Consider the following 22457-nt stretch of genomic DNA (forward strand, 5'->3'; position numbering starts at 1 on the left):
CCAGAACCACACACCCCAGCTCATTGTATGAAAATCCTCCAGTGATCAGTGCCTTAAAGAAAAAAGACCTACTCACCCTGTGCACCAATGGGAGTATTCCTCACTGTTATGCAGAGTTCTATAACACTCTGACAGTGGGCAGTGAGTGAACTTTTTAGTTCAACTAAAGTGAACTAAAAAGTGAAATGTGTAATAAACAAGAGAAATTAAACTGTTTGAAATTAAATGTTAAACTGTTTGACATGAATGTGAACTCATAAATGAGAATTGAAATTAAACGGTTAGAAATGAAATGTTAAACAGTTTGAAATGATGAAATGACTATGTATACAGTATTTTAAATAAAATGAAAAGTTATGAAGTTAGAGTGTTTTTAACCAATGTTTTGACCAATCATTTCTGCATTGATCAGCAGATACGCCCTATTTTTCTTTAGAAGAATTGGAAATGTTTGGTGCCAAAAAGGCGTATTTGATGTTTTTGCCATATTTTCAAGATTTTGCAAGGTTTCAGAATATGTTCATCGTGTTAATATTCCATAATATGTTCACTTAAGAACTTACTCATATAAGTATGTATGTGGTTGCAATGTTGTGGTTGAAGGTTAATAAATACAGTTGATTGAAGCGTGGTCAAAATTTTGTTTTGGCTCTCCTGTAAAGTTTGTCAAATGCCACTTGCGCCCCTCTGGTTCCAAGCCCTCGATATTTGGATATTGGAATAATAAATAAAGTAGCCTATCTTAATTTTACACAATGTTCCTGTTTTCTGTGTGTTTTTTTTTACTGTTTTCTAAGGGTTTCTTAATTTTAGACAAGTTGACCAGCACACATTACTGTATATCCAATGCAGTATAATGCATGTGTGTCGTATGTGACATATTTTGCACACAGGTAAAGGTGCCCAATATCAGTCATTTCTAAAGTAAAAAAAAAGTGTTTTGGAAAATAGCTCTTTATTTGATAATCATTAAAATTTGTTTTCTATACAGAGATATCGACATCGGCAAATATCGGTATCGGCCATAACAGCAATATTAATATCGGTTATCGGTATCGGCCTCAATTTTCACATCGGTGCATCACTAATTGTAATCAATACAATGCAATTAATATCAACTTTCTGACAGTGTGTGTACGAGTATACAAATATGTACGAGTATCGTACGAATTTGACAACTTGTTAAATCTTGTGAATTATTAAGACGTTCAGACTATCTTCGTACTGATTGGGCTATGGGTTTTGCGAGAAAAGGTTTAAGAAACAACAAATGCTTGATAAAATGTTTGATTTAGGGTTCGAACCAACACATGTATATACCATTGCGAATATTTGCCTTTGCAGCTGTCTGTCTCCTCCGTTTACTTGTCCTCAAACAATAATAGTCCGAAAGGTCCTTTTGGTCTTTTCAGCTGAAAAAAGAGAAAATAAAATATCATTATGTTGTTTTACATCATTCCTGTGGTAAAAGCATGGTAAGCGTTGTGGTTAATGTGCATTTACAATAAGTATCACATTAAAACTACCAATAGTGTGGTAAAAGCATGGTAAGTTTTGTCATTACTGTCTTTTTACTACACTTACCACAGTAAAACTAATGTTAATGTGGTAAAAGCATGGTAAGTGTTGTTTGTACTGTGCTTCTACTACAAATACAACTTTGGAACTAATTGTACTACTTTTAATCTGATATGAATATGATTAACTGATTTAAGGTCTTTAGGCCTATGCTCACAGGCAGTGTAACTTAATCACCCTGTTTTGAATTAGAAAGCAATAAAACGCAAAGCCTCAGTGGAGATGACAGATATAATGCCGTGACTGAACGTGAGCTAATCTGATTAATATCGACAAACAGAAAATACATTATATATCACACATTATTCGGACAGCGTATTTACTACTTACCAACATCTGACACACGTGAACTGATGCCAAATATCGCGATGTGTTCGGAACGAGACTTCGTCAGGCTTCTAAGGGTTTGAAACTTGCTGGCCCAGAAAAGTTCATTAAACACATCCTTAATATAGTCCAATTTAGTCATTTAATCAAAAATATCTTAATTTGTGTTCCGAAGATGAACGAAGGGGTTGGAACAACATGAGGGTGAGGAATTACTGACAGAATTTGCATTTTCATACTTAATAATCGTGACCGCCAATAGCAGCGCTTACTGATCGTGACGTGGGCCAATAGCAAAGCAGAATCATTGTGGGAAATACCGACTGTATTAACGAATAAAGGTAGAATTTGTGTTCTCATCGTGTTTAACACATCTGTATTTGCCCGCGCGAGTATATCCAACTTCAAAAATCGCAGCTTCAATTCAATTTACAGTTACCGTCGAAGAGAAACACAGGTCTTATCTGCCCTATATAAATAACCGCCTGTACACTCTTTAGGATGTGGAGGGTAGGGCGATGAGGCTGCGAGCTACACCTATGAACCATTGAATCACTTTGCTGGCTGGTGCACCGGCTAATCGTGGTTGCCTTGATGCACTTGCTGATCTGGCCGGGTTGACACTCATCGGATGCCTTCCACAAATGGTTTTTTTGGACTTTTTTTTGTTTTTTTTGGACTTGTTTCTTCATCATAATGACACAAGAAAATCATTCAATCATTTTTTAAGATTTACAATCTGCACATCGCCCCGTTCATTATTCTCTTTCGGAATCAAAGATGACATTTAAAAAAGGGTGCAGCTTGGTTTTTTTCTTTAAAAAAACAGAAATGGCTGGATTTTCTTTTACAAATGTATTGTTGTCATCAAATAATAGTATTAGAAAATTGGACGACATTTCCCATCGCTTTTTCATTTGGAATATTTATTTATACGTTTATTGGATTTCATTTGACTGATCGCATCTTTACCCAGAAGTGCCAAGTCATAGATATATACACTAGACGTGGCCTTGGCTGCGGCAGTTGATTGGAACGAATGCCTTACATATATAAATTAATTAATTAGCAAAACTTGGCCACTAAATATTTCATATTCAATTATTTTAATGATCACAATTAAAGTTTTCATTTTATTAACTGAACAAGCGCAACATTCAGCATTCAATCAAATATTATAAAATATGTATTATTATTAATAATGTTATTTCAACATAATATCTCGTTATTTCGACATAATATGTGTGGGTGCAACAAGCAAGATGTGCATTTGGAAATCCGGTGACGCGTGCATTGATTTTTATTAATAATCTAGTGTTTTCTGACAGTGTCGACTCGGCTGCAAAGATGAAGTTGACGATCGCCGTATAGTGAACGCGCCTATAGAGAGAAATGCACATAATGGATTACATAATCAGAGAGTAGCCTTTTTCTTTTCGTTTTGAATTATTTCGTTTAAAGACATTTCAAGCTTTGTGTATTTGATGTATTTCTCATGTCTGTGTGTGTGAGGCATACAATGAGTTTCGTTAAGTTAGGATGAGATGCGCTCCAGTTAACGTGCAATGCAAGATTATCATTTTTTTATTATTATTTATTAAATCTTATTGATCTTATTTATTAAATACAGGCTGATGAAAAATGTATTAAAATTAAGATACAATTTATACAAAACGAAATTCACTTTTACTCGTGCTGTTCACTTTTCATAAATCAACATACATGGGGAAAAAAATGACATTATAACATTTTAACAAATATGAAAATAAATGCGCTTATTTAATGGCTACAACAGTATAGGCCTACAGACTCTCTATTTGTACAAATTGCTGCACATTCATTTAATTCTGAATTTTGCACACACAAGTTGATAGGCATTTGTTCAAATCAAGTTCATGATAATTGTGCGTGCATTTATTAATCATTATGATACTAAAATCATAACAAAGTAGGTTATGCTATGTACAAAAAAATCAGATGAGCCCAGAATATTCCAAACTGCCGTAGCCAAGGCGACATCTAGTGTATATAAACTTATTACACCGTCGTGCTAAGTCATAGGGTCCGTGCACTTTTTGATCATTTCATTTCCTGTTTAGAATGGAATAAGGAGAAATGAAAACCAGCTCGTTTATTCGTTTTTTTGGCTAGATTTTGGCTAGATTTTTCATTTTTCGTTTACAAGTCGGTTTATGGGTTCGATATTTCATTTGCACACGTGGGCGGCGCTGAAACGCCCCTTTCATCTGATTGGTCAAACCGCTCCGCCTTCAGTAAGCTGTGAGCTTTTCTTTCTGTCAGGCAGAATAAGAGTCAGTAGGCTACGAGTGCGGCACTGACAAATGCCCTTTAATGAAATAATGTCTGAAACCACCACTCACTGTTAACTACACACACTATTTGATTTAGAAATATGTTGCTGGTCACGTAATTCGTGCTGCTGCGACTTGCAAGCAACCCCATTAATGTGAGCCACAGTATATGACAGATTATATTAGCATATTTCCCATTGATAAATACAGTGCAAATAGTTCCGTCTCTTTGGATAAAAGGGAAGTGGAAATAAAAATCAATAATAGGCTGAACTGTACCATGATAATATGTCCGTAACATTTACCACTCTAGTCTTTTATTTACATCAAAAAGCAGGTAGGCGTGTGTGACATATAGCCTATGGGCTATACATCATTTTGAATAGAAATAAAGTTTATATTTTTTGAATTTAAGCATGTGTAGCCTACTCAGTTCACATGAAAAGAAAGAGACAGAAAAGAGAGAAGCCAGAATCAGTGAACGTAAATTAAATACTGACAAAATTACCAGGTTTGGGATTAATTGTTATTATTATTATGAGAAATTGACTCCGCCTAGAACTTTGATGCTTCACCAAACTCAGCTCAGACCCTCAGACTGGTCTAACTTGCTTCTAACTGGTCAGACTTTCCCAAAAAATCCATCGACTTGAGTTATCTGAGCAATGAAGGCCGTAATGCTGTCCACTAGAGGGGGCGACAGGATAATAAGTGTTTTCTACTCTCTTTCCCTGTTTGCATCAGTTTAAATGACAAATAAATAAATGCATGAATTTCATTATGATAACAGGTTAAACGTCGTAATTAGCCAGCATAGGACGCAAATGAAAATACAATTTGATATTTGTGATATTTAAACTGTGTATTATTAATAAATATTGTTTCATATCTTGTTCATGCTTTATACATTTTAACCAGTGCTAATTTAAATAAAATGAATGAATAGAACTATATAATAATTAATTATAATATGGTAACTTTGGTCCAAAGTAATCTGTGATAAACAGTGTATAGGCCTACTATGTTTCATCTGCTTATTTATTATAGTCAAAATAATCCAGCAATTATGTTTTATCGAATGTTATTCGAATTCAAGATGTAGAAGCTCAGATCAATAATGAGGCGTACAGGCCATAAATAACAAATAGACATTACAACATTTTTATTATTCATAAGAATTTAAGTTAATAACATCTAAAACAAAGAATACATGTATTACAGGGCAAGTATAAGTATTAGTATTTTTAATGTTTTTGAAAGAAGTTTCCTCTGCTCATCAAGCCTGCATTTATTTGATCAAAAATACAGAAAAAAAAGTAATATTGTGATATATTTTTACAATTTAAAATAATTGGTTTAAATGATCATTTATTTCTGTGATGCAAAGCTGAATTTTCAGGATCATTACTCCAGTCTATCACATGATCCTTTAGAAATAATTCTAATATGATGATTCATTATCAAAGTTGGAAACAGTTCTGCTGCTTAATATGTTTTCATAACCTGTGATACTTTTTTTAGGATACTTTGATGAATAAAAAGTAAAAAAAAAAAAAAAAAGAAGCAATTTTTTAAAAAATAGAAATCTTTTGTAACAACAATATACACTACTGGTCAGTAAATTGAGGTCAGTATTTATTTTTAATTTTTTAAAAATAAATCAATACTTTTATTCAGCAAGGATGTGTTAAATTGATTTTAAAAAAAGTGATAGTAAAGAAGATTTATATTATTAGAAATTATATATATTTTTTAATAAATGCAGTTCTTTTTAACCTTTTATTCATCAAATATATTAGGCAGCAGAACTGTTTCCAACACTCATAATAAATCAGTCGCGTCGCGTCACCACTTTTGAATAAGAAACAATATCAAGACTATAAAACTCCTCAAAAAACGCGCACACACTCAAACCTGACTGCACATCACATTTTTTACTTTTATTGATTCTGCTTTTATTCCGGAGTCCCTTTTATTTTCATTGCTCCGGAGTCGCATATCAGTCACAAAATGCGCCACGGGGAAGAAAAAAACATCTATAGCCTAAGTCGCACTGGACTAAGTCGCATTTTTTTAGAAATTTATTTCACAAAAAATAAATAAAAAAATGTTACAGACAGTTCTCCGTTACGGACGTGAGCGCTCTAAAGCGGCACTAAAATAATGTTTTAAAACTTTCACAGAGACCTCAAACTGAAAGCACAAAGCCTGTCTTTAAATTTAATTTCGTTTTGTATTAATTGTATCTTAATTTTAATCGATGTTTCATCAACAAATTGTCAGGATTTAATAAGAAGTAGCCTAAATATAGGCTATTAGAAAATAAATAATCAGGATACGGAGGCGCTGGCGAACCTGGAGCTCGTCTCATAAATGAAACTCAGCGTAGGCCTATAAGGTAGCCTATTGCCTCACAGACCTGAGACATATAGATAGCTTGAAATGTCTACTTTTAAGCAGAACAATTCAAAACGAAAGAAAACAGACTGCGCTGCTTATGTAATTCGTATGAAATGTGCATTTCTCTCTGGCGCTGCAAAGATCGCGAGTCCTCAACTTCATCTGTCTAGCCGACACTGACATAAAAAATAACTGTTTTATTAGTAAACAATTAAAATGTCTCCTGCTATATTTTACATAGGCCTATTTGCCTGTTCCTTACAAAACACTGACAGTGGGGTTTTTGACGTTTTTTTTTTTTTTTTTTTTTTTTTTTTTGAGCAGCTGCGGGCAAATTCTTTCGACACACACACACACACACACACACACACACACACACACACACACACACACACACACACACACACACACACACACACACACACACACACACACACAATATTACGTAACACTCTGCGCTTATGTTTTAAAAAGATAATTTAACATATAAATAACAATTTTTAAATAGCCCACTTAAAGTGTTTATTACAAATAAATGACTAAATGCTAAAAAATTATACATTTTAATGAACAAACATATGCGTTGCATTTACAATTCTGTGAAAACAGGGGGTGCTGCAGCACCCCCAGCACCCCCACTTCCCGCGGCCCTGATGGGAGGTATGTTAAACCTGAGAAAGCAGAGTAAGTCAAGCCCGTTTCTGAAAGAGAGGTAACTTATACTCAGAGTCAGTTACCATGGTAACTTACTCTGTGAACCTAACCTGGCCGGGAGCAGGTTTTCTTCGGTAAACCCAGAGTTTCTTTCGGTCTCCTCCCCTTTTTTAAAGAGGAAGTGGTGTTTAAACACCTCATTCATTCTTTCAGTACATTTTTATTAATAAAATTAATCTTTAATTAACAAATACAATATTGCTATTTTTACTGTTTTTTTTTTTTTTTTCAATTTTTTAAATAAGATGAAGTCTATTAACTCCTTAACTGGCAACTGAATATACAGTAGTAGATTAGAGTTACATAATGTAGTTCTAAACAAATTCTACAGAATTAAACTGTGGCATTTACTGAAAATCACTGAACTCTGTTCATCTGTGCAACAGAAGTTGATGGACCGTCCTCCTGCTGTTCTTCCACTTTGGGGGCGGGGGGAGAGATAAGACTACCCATTTATACTTAGCTTTAAACTTAGATTCTACTCCACATAAAAATGTGAAAAAATCTGAATGTGTAGATTGTTTGATGTGACACATAACATTATCCCCATCGTCCTGTGAAGATGAGTACACTTTATAACACTATTTGTCATCATTTGTGGTGTATTGAGTAGGCTACTTACAACTGCCTGCAGGTTTTGTTGGGACAGGAGGCTCCAAAAGACAGATATTACCATCGGAATCTGTTGGGACCAACAAAAAAACCCAACCCAAAGTCAAATAAATGGAAATATCAAAAATAGCCTATATAAGAAATAACACATATGTAAACCTCTTACATTTTATGAAGGCCCTTGGATCTTCGGGAGTGACTGGCTCTGAAGTCCCTCCAGGAATTCCCCCAGCCAAAAATGCTGCTGCACTGCTAGACACTGGGATGCTATTTAGTTATTTAATATGTCAAATATTTGTAAATTCAGGTAGCCTACACCCATGATATGCTCAAACCTTACCTGATTGAATTATGTTCTTATATTTAATTTTCAGCTGCTGCCATGTTCTTTTAATACCTGCAGGATTGCACCCATGAAAATTAAAATTAGGTTGAATAACATACTGTTCTTCCAGTTTCACCTCTGATATTATAACAGTTGGGTAAGTTACTCTAAAATAGTTATTAATTACTAACTACAAATGACATCTTCAACCGTGTAATTAGATTCATGAAATAATGACTATCTTTAGAAAGTATTGGTCTACTTATTAATAAATCCCATATCAACCTCAACCACTTGAACAATACAAGGAGAGACAAGAAACTGCACTTTTAATGCTTTCAAATAAACAATATACAATTGCATGGATTATTCTTGAATTGACCAAAGTGTGTAGAGGGAGAAGGTTACATAAAAAATATACCTTTTAAAAATGTATGTTAAATATACAGAATTGTTCTATAGTCTAATGCAATTACATCAGATTTTACTTCAAATTACAGAAGAATTAAGAGTAATCCCTTTAATTAAATGACAGTATTTAGATGACTTGGTAATTAATTACACCCAACACTGTATAACTAATTAAAATGTAAACATACGCATTGACTCGAGCAACTATTTTCTCCCTAGCTAACTCTAGTTGTCCTTCGCTGCTGCAGCCGATATTTAAAAAATAATAATATGTCTTCTTACGCTTGCAGAAGCTGGTGAGAAATATGCAGACCTCTTTTTGTCTGGCGCTGTTACCATGGTGACTCATAATATCTGCACTCCATTGATAATGGCTTTTTATAGTGGTGGTGCACGCGCTTAACTCAGAGTCAGTCAACTCAGAGTTGATTGAACTAACTAATTTCCGCTGTTCTGTAACCGAAAACTCAGAGTTTCCCATCTCAGGGTAAGTCAACTCAGTTGAACCTCCTTTCTGAAACAGGCCCCAGGGGCCCGTTCTTCGTACGTCGCTAACTCAGTTAGCTGGATTTGATTGTTGGAGATTTGGCATGATCTTGGATTGTTTGGTTCTTCGACGCTCATCCTGGACTTGCTGTCATAGCAACAGGTGCCCAAGCTTAAACCTGCTCGGGAGCAGGCTTATTTCATGTTAACAGGATTAGATCCCGGCTTTATAAGCGGAGGTGATACGGGAAGTCTTTCGCAGCCATGTCTTGTCCGTTTTTACGACAAGAACCTGTCGCTGAAGGTGGTCTCACGCTGCACAATCCACTGCCGCTTTCTGAGCATGCAGCCTGACATCAAACAATTCACCATTTACCTTGGAGAAGCGAGTCCAGAATATATCAAATAATACAAAAAGTAATGTAATCAAAAAGTATGCAGTTGACTGATTAAAAATATCTTAGATGGTGTGTGACTCCATGTCCTACATCACAAATGTGGAAGCAAAATGGCCTGGTTCTGTGCATGACTCCAGGATTTTCAGAGAGTCACATTTATGCACATTATTTGAACGTGGTAAGGAAATATTTAATATCAAGCTCACTGTATTACATACATTTATTCTGAGCCTAACAAAACTGCATTTTTCCAGGTGCTTACGACGGGATCCTGCTTGGTGACAGGGGCTATACCATAGACAGTATAAGAAATGGACAGAGTCATCTCATTGGAACTCAATTGAGGCAAGTGAAGCCCATTTTCAGCGATTTCTTAGGACTTCCGTTCCTGACGCGCAGACTCAAACTGAGCTTGACGACGTAGATGTGACGTGAGCAACCCGTCTGTCTTCTAGTGGCTGTGGCATGAGAAATCTGAATCATTCCCTTCCGAATCTTGCAGAGACGGAGATCGTGAGTAGGAGGTGTCCACACTGTAAAAAATGATTTGTTAGTTTGACTAAAAAAAGTAAGTTACCTGGTTGCCTTAAAATTTTGAGTTCATTGAACCTAAAAATGTGAGTTTTTACAACAAGTGATTTTGTTGTCATAATTTAGGATTAAATATTGTATCAACTTATTCAAGCAATCAAAGGGATTAAGTTAACTTACAAATTTAAATTCACTCAACTTAATTCAATATTATATGAACAAACTATTTTAAGTTAACTCAACGTAATCTTAACTACATATAGTTTGTTGTAACAATTAACTAAGAAGTTTACACGGTTGCCTTAAAATTATGAGTTAAGTCAACTTCATTTTGAGTTAACTCAGCGTAATCTTAACTACATATAGTTTGTTGTAACAATTAACTAAGAAGTTTACACGGTTGCCTTAAAATTATGAGTTAAGTCAACTTCAACACAACTTAACATGACAAAAGCTTTTTTGTTAAAACAAATTCTGGAATAACAGAGCACAAATAAACCATAACTTTAACATTTATTATAACATTCACAAAAATATTAATTAATTGAATTGTCTGACAAGTATATCTTAGTATAAATTAGTAGGCCTATGAGAGAATTAACTGCTGTTTGAAAAAAATACATTAAAGCAACAGGATACAAGCTGCTGCTATAAATGTCAAGCATGTGTGAGAATAAACAAATGTCAGTGTGATGACATTAACATCAGCTTGAATTAAGTGCAATAGAATTAAAAACAAAAAACCCATTTAATGAACATTACACATGAAAATCATTTGCTCAAAACAATATTTTGTCTGTTCAATAAAACAATACAAGTATGGAGTATGCGAGTATGTACAACCTCATAAAGTGAATGAAATAAGAAAACTGTTGACAAGCAAACCACAAAATATCAGGCCACTATTCATAACAAATCTCAACAAATATTAAAAAGCATTTCTCAAACAGCATTTAAAGGGTAAGTTCACCCAAAAATGAAATTTGTCATTACTCACCCTCATGTCATTCCAAACCTGTAAGACATTAATTCGTCTTTGGAACACAAATTAAGATATTTTTAATGAAATCTGAGAGCTTTTTGTCCATTCATTGACAGCCTATGCAACTACCACTTTAAAGCCCCAGAAATGTAATAAAGACATCATAGAAGTTATCCATGTGACTCCAGTGGTTTAACCCTTAAGTTTATGAAGCGATGTGAGTGCTTAGTGCAAAAATAAAAATATTTACCCAAATATTAATCTATCAATCTTCAACGCACATTCACGTTTTTTTTGTGCAAAAAAAGCACTCACTTCATAAACTTGAGCTCAATCCACTGGACTCACATGGATTACTTCAATTATCAGGCATGAAAACAGGTCAGGGGTAAAAAAGGTGAGAAAGATGCAGCATATATAAAAAATAAACACTTACATTGAAGTTGCATATCTTTGAACAAAATGATTTTCTCCTTTTCATTAGAGCTAGCAAAGAGTTATATTTGTTTCAGAGATTTTGTCTTCAAAGTTGATGAATAAAAACACCAAGTCAGAATGTCAGTGCGTGTGAGTAGGGGAGAGTAAAATCCTCTTCCACTAAACACTGAACAGTTTGTTCCTTATTCCGCGAACATGCCTCGCCACCAATTTTCATGAGCACTTTTTGGAGTACTTCAAATGTATATTTGACCTCTTTGGGGTAAGTGATATCCAGAGCATAAAGAAGCCCCATTAGTACAGCAAAGGCATTTGACACGTCCTTTAAGCCATCAAGCACAATCTCCTCCTCTAACACCACAGCCACATCAATTATTTCCTTTGGGAGAAGTTTTGCAGTGTTCTTCTCTGTGACCACCAAGAGTCCAACATTCATCCCCTTCACCACCTCTTCCTCATCAGTTGGCTAATAAGAGAAAAGGGAAATTACTATGAATCATAAAAGTGCAAAGCATTTGTAGGTTAACAATGAATGAGTTTTAAACAGAGGCGAGCCTGCATAGTCCATAGAATCTATAGTAGGGCTGCACGATATGAGGAAAAGCTGCGATGTGCGATAACTTTGTTTAATATTGCAATGACGATACGACTTGCGATAAATATTCAAATGTGAATGTTAGCTATACTGTTCCCATGTCTTAGTACTTTAATAGGTTCTTTGCGTGATTCTCAAATAGGTTATTTGCGTGATTCTCAAACGTTTATTACCTGCCTGGTTCAGATTACACGATTTTGGCACGATCCGTTTGACGTAGGGTGTTGTGGGGATTCATAAACGACAACGGGCGTCGGGACGCAAGATTCGATCGTTTCATCTCGTATAGTGTCATAGTGGGCGACAACCTATGTTGCATCTGCGATGCTTCACGACATCACAACAGAAAGACTAGCATGTTTAATTTTTTAACGGCCCTCTACGACGGGTTGAGTATTTAAACGAGAGTGAGTGTGCGCGAGTGAGTGAGAGTGCGAGCAACAGTGAGTGTGTGTGTGCGCCAGTGAGCGAGTGTGTGCGTGCGAGTGTGTGCGTGCAAGTGTGTGTGTGCGCGGGTGAGTGTGTGTGTGTGTGTGAGTGAGTGAGCGAGGGACAGTGAGTGTGTGTGTGTGTGCGCACGCGAGTGAGCGTGTGTGTGTGCGCGACTCAGCGCGAGAGCGCAAGTGAGTGATTGAGCGAGGGACAGTGAGTGTGTGTGTGTGTGTGTGCGCGTGTGACGGCACGCGATGACTGGCCGGAAAGCAACGTGTAGTCTGACGTTTCTTGTCCATGACACGAGTCAAGAGTCAAAATCGTGTAATCTGACACCGTGACTATCGTAACAGACACAAAAATCTTGTAATCTGAACCAGGCATTATTCATCGTGTCAGGCTGTCTGTTGCAATGTGTTCATTGCGCGAGTTCATATCGCAATGACGATGAAAATTCGATGTATCGTTCAGCCCTAATCTATAGTACAATTAATGGCAAATGTTCTTTAATGTTTTAATTATTTTAAACCAATAATGCTAGGTCTTGGCCACGTCGGTTTAAAATAGCTTAAAATTATTTCAGTTACTCCAAAGAACTTTACATTCTACATGGGGTAGACTCCCTCCCCTGAAAAAAAGAAAAGTCATTGGCCAAACCCCATCCCCATAAGAAAAACACAAACAAAAAAACAAATATGACACTAATAATGTGACATAAATTATTTTACTGAAAAACTTTTAGCTTTGCAGTCCAAAAAAGTGCAATGTGTTGATAAAATATTTTAAAACACAAAAATAGACTTTTCTTGGTCTGAACAATATATTGTTTAAGCATCAATACTATGATATGTGTATCTGTGATAGCCTAAGCCAGTAGAAAAAAATCCTTAGCATTGAGCCCTGACTTTATTGTATTACAACAAACATGATATTTACATACCTCACAAATTTTGATGAACTTGGAGGGTTCCTCTTTAAGGAAGTAAGGAAACCCAAAAAGGACAAGTGCTCTTCTAGATTGGTTTAAGCTCTGCAATGAAAAACATTGTTTTAAATAAAAACTAGTAGTCATAAGCCACTTTTCCACTGTCATGCCAGTGCGAGCCAGGGCAAACAGCGTGCCGGGAGAGGGCCAATAGCCTCGGACCTCGAGCACTAAGGCTTTCCGCTTTCAGGCCAGTAGCTCTGCAGTGATTCCCTCAAACCCACCCTTAACATGGCTCCATAGAACAACATCAGACAACCCCACCATTACTTAAGACTTGAGATTCTAGTATCAATATTTGACCAATGTTTTACAATAAAAATGTTACAGTGACATTAACTTATTACTTTGTGTCAGGAGTGCTTATCAATCATTCTGAATCAAACTGGTATTTATCATTTCATATAAAAGAGCATCAACAAATGGGAAAAAAAGGGAAAGGGAAAAAAGAGACATAAAACGTGTATTTATTATCGCTATGGTTAGCATAAGTAGCCTTTAGCATCACATATAAATATATATCTGCTTCACAGTGATCAGAATCTCCATCGAATCGCAACACTCGCTGGTGTCTTAAAGGGATAGTTCACCCAAAAATGAAAATTCTGTCAGTAATTACTCACCCTCATGTTGTTCCAACCGCGTAAGACCTTCGTTCATCTTCGGAACACAAATTAATATATTTTTGATGAAATCTGAGCTCTGTCTGACTCCTCCGTAGGCTGCTAGATGGCCCAAACTTGCTGGCCCAGAAAAGTTATTAAAGAGATCGTTAATATAGTCCAAGTGACTACAGTGGCTCAATCTTAAGTATATCAAGCGACGAGAATACTTTTTGTGCGCAAAAACAAACAAAAATAACTACTTTATTCACTATTCATTTCCTTCTCTCTGGACCTCTAGTTGGTTCGCGTAGTGTTTTTGCGTAGCGCGTCTGTGTTACACGTCACCACGTAGGCTCACTATTGGCCAACGCTGGTCATGTGTGTGACGCGTGATGACGTATAACACAGACACGCAGCGCAAAAACACTACGAGGCCCAGAGAGAAGGAAATGAATAATGGAATAAAGTCGTTATTTTTGTTTGTTTTTGCACACAAAAAGTATTCTCGTCGCTTGATATACTTAAGATTGAGCCACTGTAGTCACTTGGACTATATTAAAGATCTCTTTAATAACTTTTCTGGGCCAACAAAGTTTGGGCCACCTAGCCTAGCAGCCTATACGGAGGAGTGATCAGCTCTCAGATTTCATCAAAAATATATTAATTTGTGTTCCGAAGATGAACGAAGGTCTTGCGCGGTTGGAACAACATGAGGGTGAGTAATTACTGACAGAATTTTCATTTTTGGGTGATCTAACCCTTTAAAGTGAGTTTTGAGAACTGAAAATTGCTAAAATTGTCTTAAATGTTGAAGTTAGCTGGTTGCCTGATAAAATAACATGATACATTTATTTTATATAATAAAAAACCTCCAAAAAGCTCTGGCCATTTGCCCCGAGGAAGTCCATTTGAGGCCTGATCAAGCCCTGGAAGTGACAGTGTAAGCACGACTGGCCCTGGCACGCACTAGCATGCTCGATTTTGGCCTGATAGTGGAAACACGCCTATGCTGTTGCATGGAAATTTTAATTAATCAGGCATATGACACTGGAACCATTTTTCTAAAAATAAATTAACATATACTCACATCATCCTTAAGAGACTGAATCAGGGTCTTGAGTTCTCCAATGTCTTTGGCTTGGTACAACCGCAAAAATCCGTTACTCGTTACTCATCAAGCCCATGGAAAAAGGTTGCCTTAATGTCGGTGGACACAATGCGTCCAAATTTTGCAGCAATCTAGTAAAATGACAGACCCACAATTAGAATATTACATTTTTTTTTATTTTTTTTATTAACAATTGCTAGGACACATTTTCTCAATACTGAGGTCACCTTTTCAGTTTTCAAAAGAGTAGCCTATGTAAACGTGCAGATTGGCCTGCAGGTTTGGTAATGGTTGTCTGTAAGAGACAAGAAATCATGCAAAGATTAATTGAAAGATATATTCATTGAATTTATTTTGTGCCAAAGCAGTGATAAATTATCCACAGTTTAACCCACATAGACCACTGTTGTGCTTACTGTGTGAAGAGTTTTGACAAAGTAACCCAAGTATTGAGAAATGGGTTCTAAAGATTAAAATAAATAAATAAATAAAGTGTTTTAAGTTTTAGAATAGGTAGTTTAAAAAAGATGGTTTATAATGCAAGGCAATGCTGTATTACAAAAGTAACAGTTAACCCATGTTTTAGTAAAGAATGCTAACCTGTCTCTGGGTAAATAAAGCAGGCCATCTGCTCCTCACATCTTTAACATGTTTAGGATCCGTTCACACATAATCTCTAAAATGTAAAAAACGTATAAAAGGCTCATGTGTGAAAGCTACTACGTTAACATTAAACCACTAACGTTAACGTTATGTATATTAAATGGACTCAATGGAAACGGGTCAACGAAAAAGAGGACGACATTTCTGATGCAGAATTATAATAAATTTAAACCATTTTCGGAGTTTTTGCCGCCTAGGAAATACATTAAATTAATATTAGACAAAACCAGTTGAGATTAATACTTAGCCTACCATAAACAGCCTAGAAGAATATGGCGCCTTCCCGTTCAGCTGTGTTACAAAGTTACGTCGTGTAACTTGGCAAACATGTTCAAAAGCTCAACACGTCTGAAATATCACATAAAAAGATTCATTTGAACACTTATTGCTTAAGAATCATAAGTATAACGTTAACAGTTCAATCTCTATTAGCCTACTTATTGCCGTTTCCTTCTCTTAAATGTAACGTTAACCTGAATGCATATTTTAAAACGGGCAATACGCATTCGTGTTCAATCAAGACAAAAATGAAAAATAACTAAAATATTGTTATTTATCGGGATTATTTTAAGGTTGAAACGCTTCACTAACAGCCTTACTAAACTGTAAAGATAAGAAACACTATATAAAATAACCTCAATGGGAACTTCTGGAATTTCTGAGGCAAAATTATTACAGATTTAAACCTTCTTCTGAATTCTCGCTTCCTAGCAAATAAATTACATTGCCCTTAGAGAAAACCAGTCTATTAAGACACTGAATTTTAAAATTACTTACCATAAACCGTCTGCTTCTGAAGAAGCTATAGCTTGTCAAGCTGAGGAGAAAATCGCGCCCTCTCGTTCAAGTCAATCAAGTGTCGTCTGTGTCGTACTCGTCTCCCGGGCGTCCGGCGCATGCGCAGGGAAAACTAAGACTCAGAAGTCTAGTGAACTCTCTATTAGTTGAATCAACTAATGTTTTTATTTTATATCAGTGAATTGCCACCAAGCCATTAGTTTAATAAACCTTAACTTAAAATGTTTTGTTATCTGAACAACATTAGTGCATCTAAGTTGATTTGACAAAAGAAAATATGTTGTGTTAACAAATCATGGAAATAATTTTTTACAGTGCATGAGCTAGGAGCAGGAGAAACTTTTGCTAGGTATTCTGATTAATTATTTTGTCATTTTGCCTCCACGTCCCCCCGATTGCCCGCGAGCTTCTCCTCCCGTCAATACGGTAATCTCTCTACTGTGCGACAGAGTGTCGCGTGGTTATGACGCAATCGTTAGCCTACTTTTACAAAAACTGTTTTTACGGGGCCATAACGTAAGCTACAAGGTAATGGAGCATTTTATACATTGTCGTGTTTCTTTAGAAATAAATAATGGACAAATGGAGTCTTCAAACGCCTCAGATGTAAAGTTATTCACTGTCAAAGTGACGTCAAAATGAATGGGAGTCAATGGGATGCTAACAGCAGGTGAAGTTCTGCTACAAGATGGTGGCACGCGGCCGGCTTCAACTTCCGGTCGACTTCCTTCCCGCTTGGGCTATACCTGCAGGCAGTATTTCATGACGCCATTCCCTGACCCAAACCCCGGACCACAAACCCGTTTCAATGCAGCTCTAGCCAGGACAAGGGCACGCATTGAAATGACCTTTGGGCAACTAAAGGAAAGATTTCAGTGTCTGAGGGTTGCACCTGACAGGGCCTGTGACATTATTGTTGCATGTGCCATACTCCACAATAGTGCCACCATCAGAAAGGAGAGGACCCCTGTGGTGGAGGTGCAGCCTGATGATGACCTCCAGCCAGTGCACTTGGACCAACCTAGTGGCAGAGCTGCACGGGACAGAATTGTGGAACACCATTTTTTTTTTTTTTTTCAAAACAAAAACCTTCATTAAATGATAGAAGACAAGACAACATGCTTAGTTCCTTGAGTTTTATTTCAATTATTCTTTGTCAAGAAAAGCCAATGATGGTCATCTTTTGCCTGCAATAAGATATATTGTTATCCAAGGTCAGCAATAGTACTCTGTGTGAAATAGTGTATTTAGCACTTACTCTGAAGTTCCTTTTGAAGCAACTCAATCTCTAGTGCCAGTTTTTTCTTCTTTAAGGTGTCAAGTTCTATTTCTCCCCTTCATTTTTCTGTTTTTTCAGGTCAAAATACTAAATTTTCTGTTGTAGATTCCGTTTATATACGGATATCACCCTGTGCCATGTTTGGATAAAAAGAATAAAAAAATAAAAAAGAACTGTCAACACAAGCCTCATGCAACAAAAATAAAAAGTACAAGTAGGTTACTACACTGCCCACCTCTGTATCACTTTGTGCAGTAGGCCTTTCCTCCTGCAACTCATATTGCAGTCAGAAATAATATGTACACAAGTTACTATAAATGAAGTAAAGTTATTTATGCACTTACAAGTACTTCCTCCAAAGGACAGTCATCTGAGAGGGTTTCTTCACTGTCCTGTGCAATGGAAACAAATGGGCATTACAAAGTGTTGCACTTTCTTCCCTTTTGATGTAAAGTTAGAAAAAGTCCACTTACTGCACATATTTCAGCCACTACTTTCTTGGGAACAGGTACAAGTGTTGGTGTATTATGTAAAACTGCACAAAAGAGGAAACACAATGGCATTACAATGAACTACACTATATGAACAAATGTGATCAGTAACTCATGGCAAAATATTCTTACATTAAAGGTACAATATGCAAGAATTTTGCATTAAAATATCCCATAATCTCAAGGCCAGTGTTATATATTTTGTTAAGTTGATTACTTACAATATCCCAAATGTTTCCAACTATTTTTAAATCGTGAGAAAATTGCGATTTTAACCAAGGAAACGGGGCGTTAGAGCAGGGGGGAGCTGGGAGTCGCCAGTCAATTGCGTCATATCCGCGTTACCCTCGGTTTCCGCTCGTACTGCGTGGAGTCCTGGACAAATGCGGAAGTTGTAGTTGTAGCGTCTATCAAGCAACACACGTAGCTTGTTTCTTGCAGTCGTTATGGAACATAATTATTCTTTACCGATTGCAGCTGGTTCTGTCGACAAAGTAACGTTATGCTTAATTTTATATTTCCTAATGTAGCATTCGGTATGTAAGGGAAGTATTATTGCTTTAGATTTCTGTTTAGTTTATTGACATTGTTTATCACGTCTGGTGTTTATGGCCATGTAAATAAATATAGCATGTGTTATACATAAATATTAATCAGTATTTTGGCAAATGATGTGGGTATGTTCGAATGTACTTTTACAACAATTGTTTAGAACACGTAAAACTGCCCCGCGTTATCACAACAATGAATTCGACGTAACATCTATGATAACCAATGTAGTATTAAACCTTACTTTTCTTGCGGTTAATTCATTTTAATGAAATAAAAGTGTGATGAGGTTCAAGAGTCAGGAAGGAAGAAGACAGGGGTCGGCGTGACTGGGACTCGTACTTTATTAAAATAAAGCAAAACAAACAAAAGTCGTGCACAACGCGCATTCACCGTGGCAACCGCGACGGCACAAAACAGTTCAAAAATGAGAGCTCGGATCCACCGGTTTTCTTTCTCTGCGTCCAATTTTCTCTTCAGTCTCTCTCTCGTTCCAGCGCGCGGCTTATAAGCGGTCTCTCCACGCGGATCACTGCAATAAAACACAGGTGTTCGTCATTTGCACTTGACCTACTTGCTCGTCTCTTCTCTCTCCCATTACAGACCGCGCTGAACCCCCCCCCCACGCCACAAAAAGCATGTCATTATAAAAAAAGAACTTAGCCTCATCCATGAACATGATTTTAGATTCCCGTCTGACTGGTTTACATCCACGGTGGAGTTTAAAACGACAGTTCCCATCATTCCACGCTCCTTCACATCGTCATCAAGCTACGACGTTGTTGTTGTTTGGAATGTAGCGCCCTCCAGAGGCCAAAAATTCTTGCATATTGTAGCTTTAAGTTCAGCAGTTTTCACCTTCACAAGTCAAAGCAATTGATCACTACTCAATATTTAACAGCTGAAATTACTGTACCAGCCATTTGGATTATATAGGCCTACTTAATTTAATGCGGCAAAAAAAAAAGATATATTTTACAGTGTAGCAAGATCATTTAAAGCTCATTTACCAGTAATGAAGGTGTTGCTGCTACTGGTTCCTGGCTGTTGGTCTGAGGAAGAGCTGCCCCCAGGGATGCCCTCCACAATGGGTCGGTTCACATTTAACCCCAGGGCCAGCTCTACTGCTGGGGTATAATGTGGTATAATGTGAGGGAGCAGGACCACCACCTGTTTTTTTTTTTTCAGCTCAGCCTTTTTCTTGGTTGCTGTTATAAACAGACAAACACATTTAACGGTGCTTTTCTTTTGTAAAAGAGACAAAGAACAATAGAAGTAGAAAAGATTACCATTTTGAAGAATATTCTTGTACTTCCCTTTTACTTGTTCCCATGTTCTAGTGCAGTGTTCTTCAACCCTGCTCCCGGAGGACCCCCAACACTGCTGGTTTTCTTTGTCTCCCTAATCAAACACACCGGATTCAATTCATCAACTCATTATCACATGGGTTAATGAGCTGATGAGTTGAATCAGGTGTGTTTGATTAGGGAGACAAAGAAAACGTGCAGTGTTGGGGGTCCTCCAGGAGCAGGGTTGAAGAACACTGAGGTGGCTCTGACATTAAGCAATTATGAAATGATTAAAATACAAGAATATACACTGTAATAAGTGATATAACCATAACATGGAACACTTACGCATTTCATTTGTCTGCTACTTTTTGCCAGCCCTCTCTCCTGGCTTTTGCACACTTTGAGGTGTTCCCTGGCGTTTTAAATGAAGGTTTCATATTCTGCATAACCTTCAATAACTCTTGCTCTGCTGCGGATAAAAACTGTGCGCGCTCTTTGGCCATGGTGAGCAGCCAATAGCAGCGTTGCTGATCAATGTTTCTACTATCGATACATATCCCCTTTTAAACCAGCGCATAAACGCGCAGTTATCTCAGATAACTCAATCCAGCTCTACTAATCATAACTGGCAGGTGTGTTCGAAGAAACGAATTAGTCAGATCATGATTAGGCCGATGATATCACCTTGGATGTCTCATAATTTGATCTTGGATGTTTCAAGCAACGTACGAAGAACGGGCCCCAGTTGCTATGACAGCAAGTCCAGGATGAGCGTCGAAGAACTCAGTTAGCTGGATTTGATTGTTGGCGATTTGGCATGATCTTGGATTGTTTGGGTCTTCGACGCTCATCCTGGACTTGCTGTCATAGCAACTGGGGCCCTTTCTTCGTACGTTGCTTAAAACATCTGAGATCAAACGAGACATCCAAGATGATATCATCGTGCTAATCATGATCTGACTAATTTGGTTCTTCGAACACACCTGCCGGATATGATTAGTATAGCTGGATTGAGTTAGTGAGATAATTGCGCGTTCACGCGCTGGTTTAAAAGGGGATATGTATCGATAGTAGAAACATTGATCAGCAACGCTGCTATTGGCTGCTCACCATGGCCAAAGAGCGCGCTCAGTTTTTCAACGCAGCAGAGCAGGAATTTTTACTGGAAGGGTATGCAGAGTTTGAAAAATATAATTAAAACGCCAGGGAACACTGGGAATCAAAGTGTGCAAAAGCCAGGACTCGAGAGGGCTGGCAAAAAGTAACAGACAAATTAAATGCGTAAGTGTTCCATGTTATGGTTATATCACTTATTACAGTATATATTCTTGTATTTTAATAATTTCATAATTGCTTAATGTCAGAGCCACCTCAGGACCCACTAGAACATGGGAACAAGTAAAAGTGAAGTACAAGAATATTCTTCAAACTGGTAATCTTTTCTACTTCTACTGATTAGTCTCTTTTAGCAAAGACATTTTAAATGATGTGTCTGTTTGTCTGTTTATGGTTATCTGCAACCAAGGAAAAGGCGGAGCAGAAAAAAACAGGTGGGGGTCCTGTACCCCCACGTTATACCCCGGCAGAAGAGCTGGCCCTTGGGCTAAATGAGAACCGACCCATTGTGGAGGGCATTCCTGGGGGCAGCTCTTCCTTAAGGCCTATTTATACTTCTGCGTCGGACCTACGCCGGAGCCTCTACGCTGTAGGCAACGCGTTGGTTTTAATTTATACTTCTGCGTCGTTGTCCGCGTTGACGCGCAATTACTCATGCAGAGGGACCATGTGAAACCCGAGGGAGGGGTTCTAGCAGACCAATCACAGCGCTTGCGTCCGCGTAGAATTGACGCGTTGTTACATTTTTGGAGAGGTGCGCATCAGGGTACGCCAAAGGGTACGCGCGCTAAGCACAGCCTACGACGTAGCTACGGCGTAAGTTCGACGCAGAAGTATAAATAGGACTTTAGACCTAAAGCCAGGGACCAGTAACAGCAACACCTTAATTACAGGTAAATGAGTTTTAAATCATCTTGCTACACTGTAAATAATTTGTTGCTGCATTAAATTAAGTATGTCTATAATCCAAATGGCTGGTACAGTATCAGCTCCGCTTATGAAGCCGGGATCTAATCCTGTTAACATGAAA

At 37.2% G+C, this 22457-nt stretch overlaps 1 long non-coding RNA gene across 6 annotated transcripts; it reads right to left on the reverse strand.

Moving 5' to 3' along the window:
* Positions 1-10437: 10437 nt before the first annotated feature.
* LOC309493559 lies at positions 10438-17013 on the reverse strand. 6 transcript variants are annotated; one of them, XR_014203987.1, is made up of 6 exons: positions 16680-17013; positions 16155-16250; positions 15467-15534; positions 15219-15370; positions 13482-13571; positions 10438-11980 (listed from the first exon to the last, which is right to left on the reverse strand). It is a non-coding gene; the product is annotated as an uncharacterized lncRNA (long non-coding RNA). The 6 variants fall into 6 exon arrangements; XR_014203988.1 differs by lacking the exon at positions 15467-15534 and adding an exon at positions 15840-15915; XR_014203991.1 differs by adding an exon at positions 15840-15915 and having other exon boundaries at positions 16155-17013.
* Between the last annotated feature and the right edge of the window lie 5444 nt (positions 17014-22457).

Source organism: Leuciscus leuciscus (genome assembly GCF_965113295.1).
Source record: "Leuciscus leuciscus genome assembly, contig: SUPER_2_unloc_7, whole genome shotgun sequence".
Lineage (NCBI taxonomy): Eukaryota > Metazoa > Chordata > Actinopteri > Cypriniformes > Leuciscidae > Leuciscus > Leuciscus leuciscus.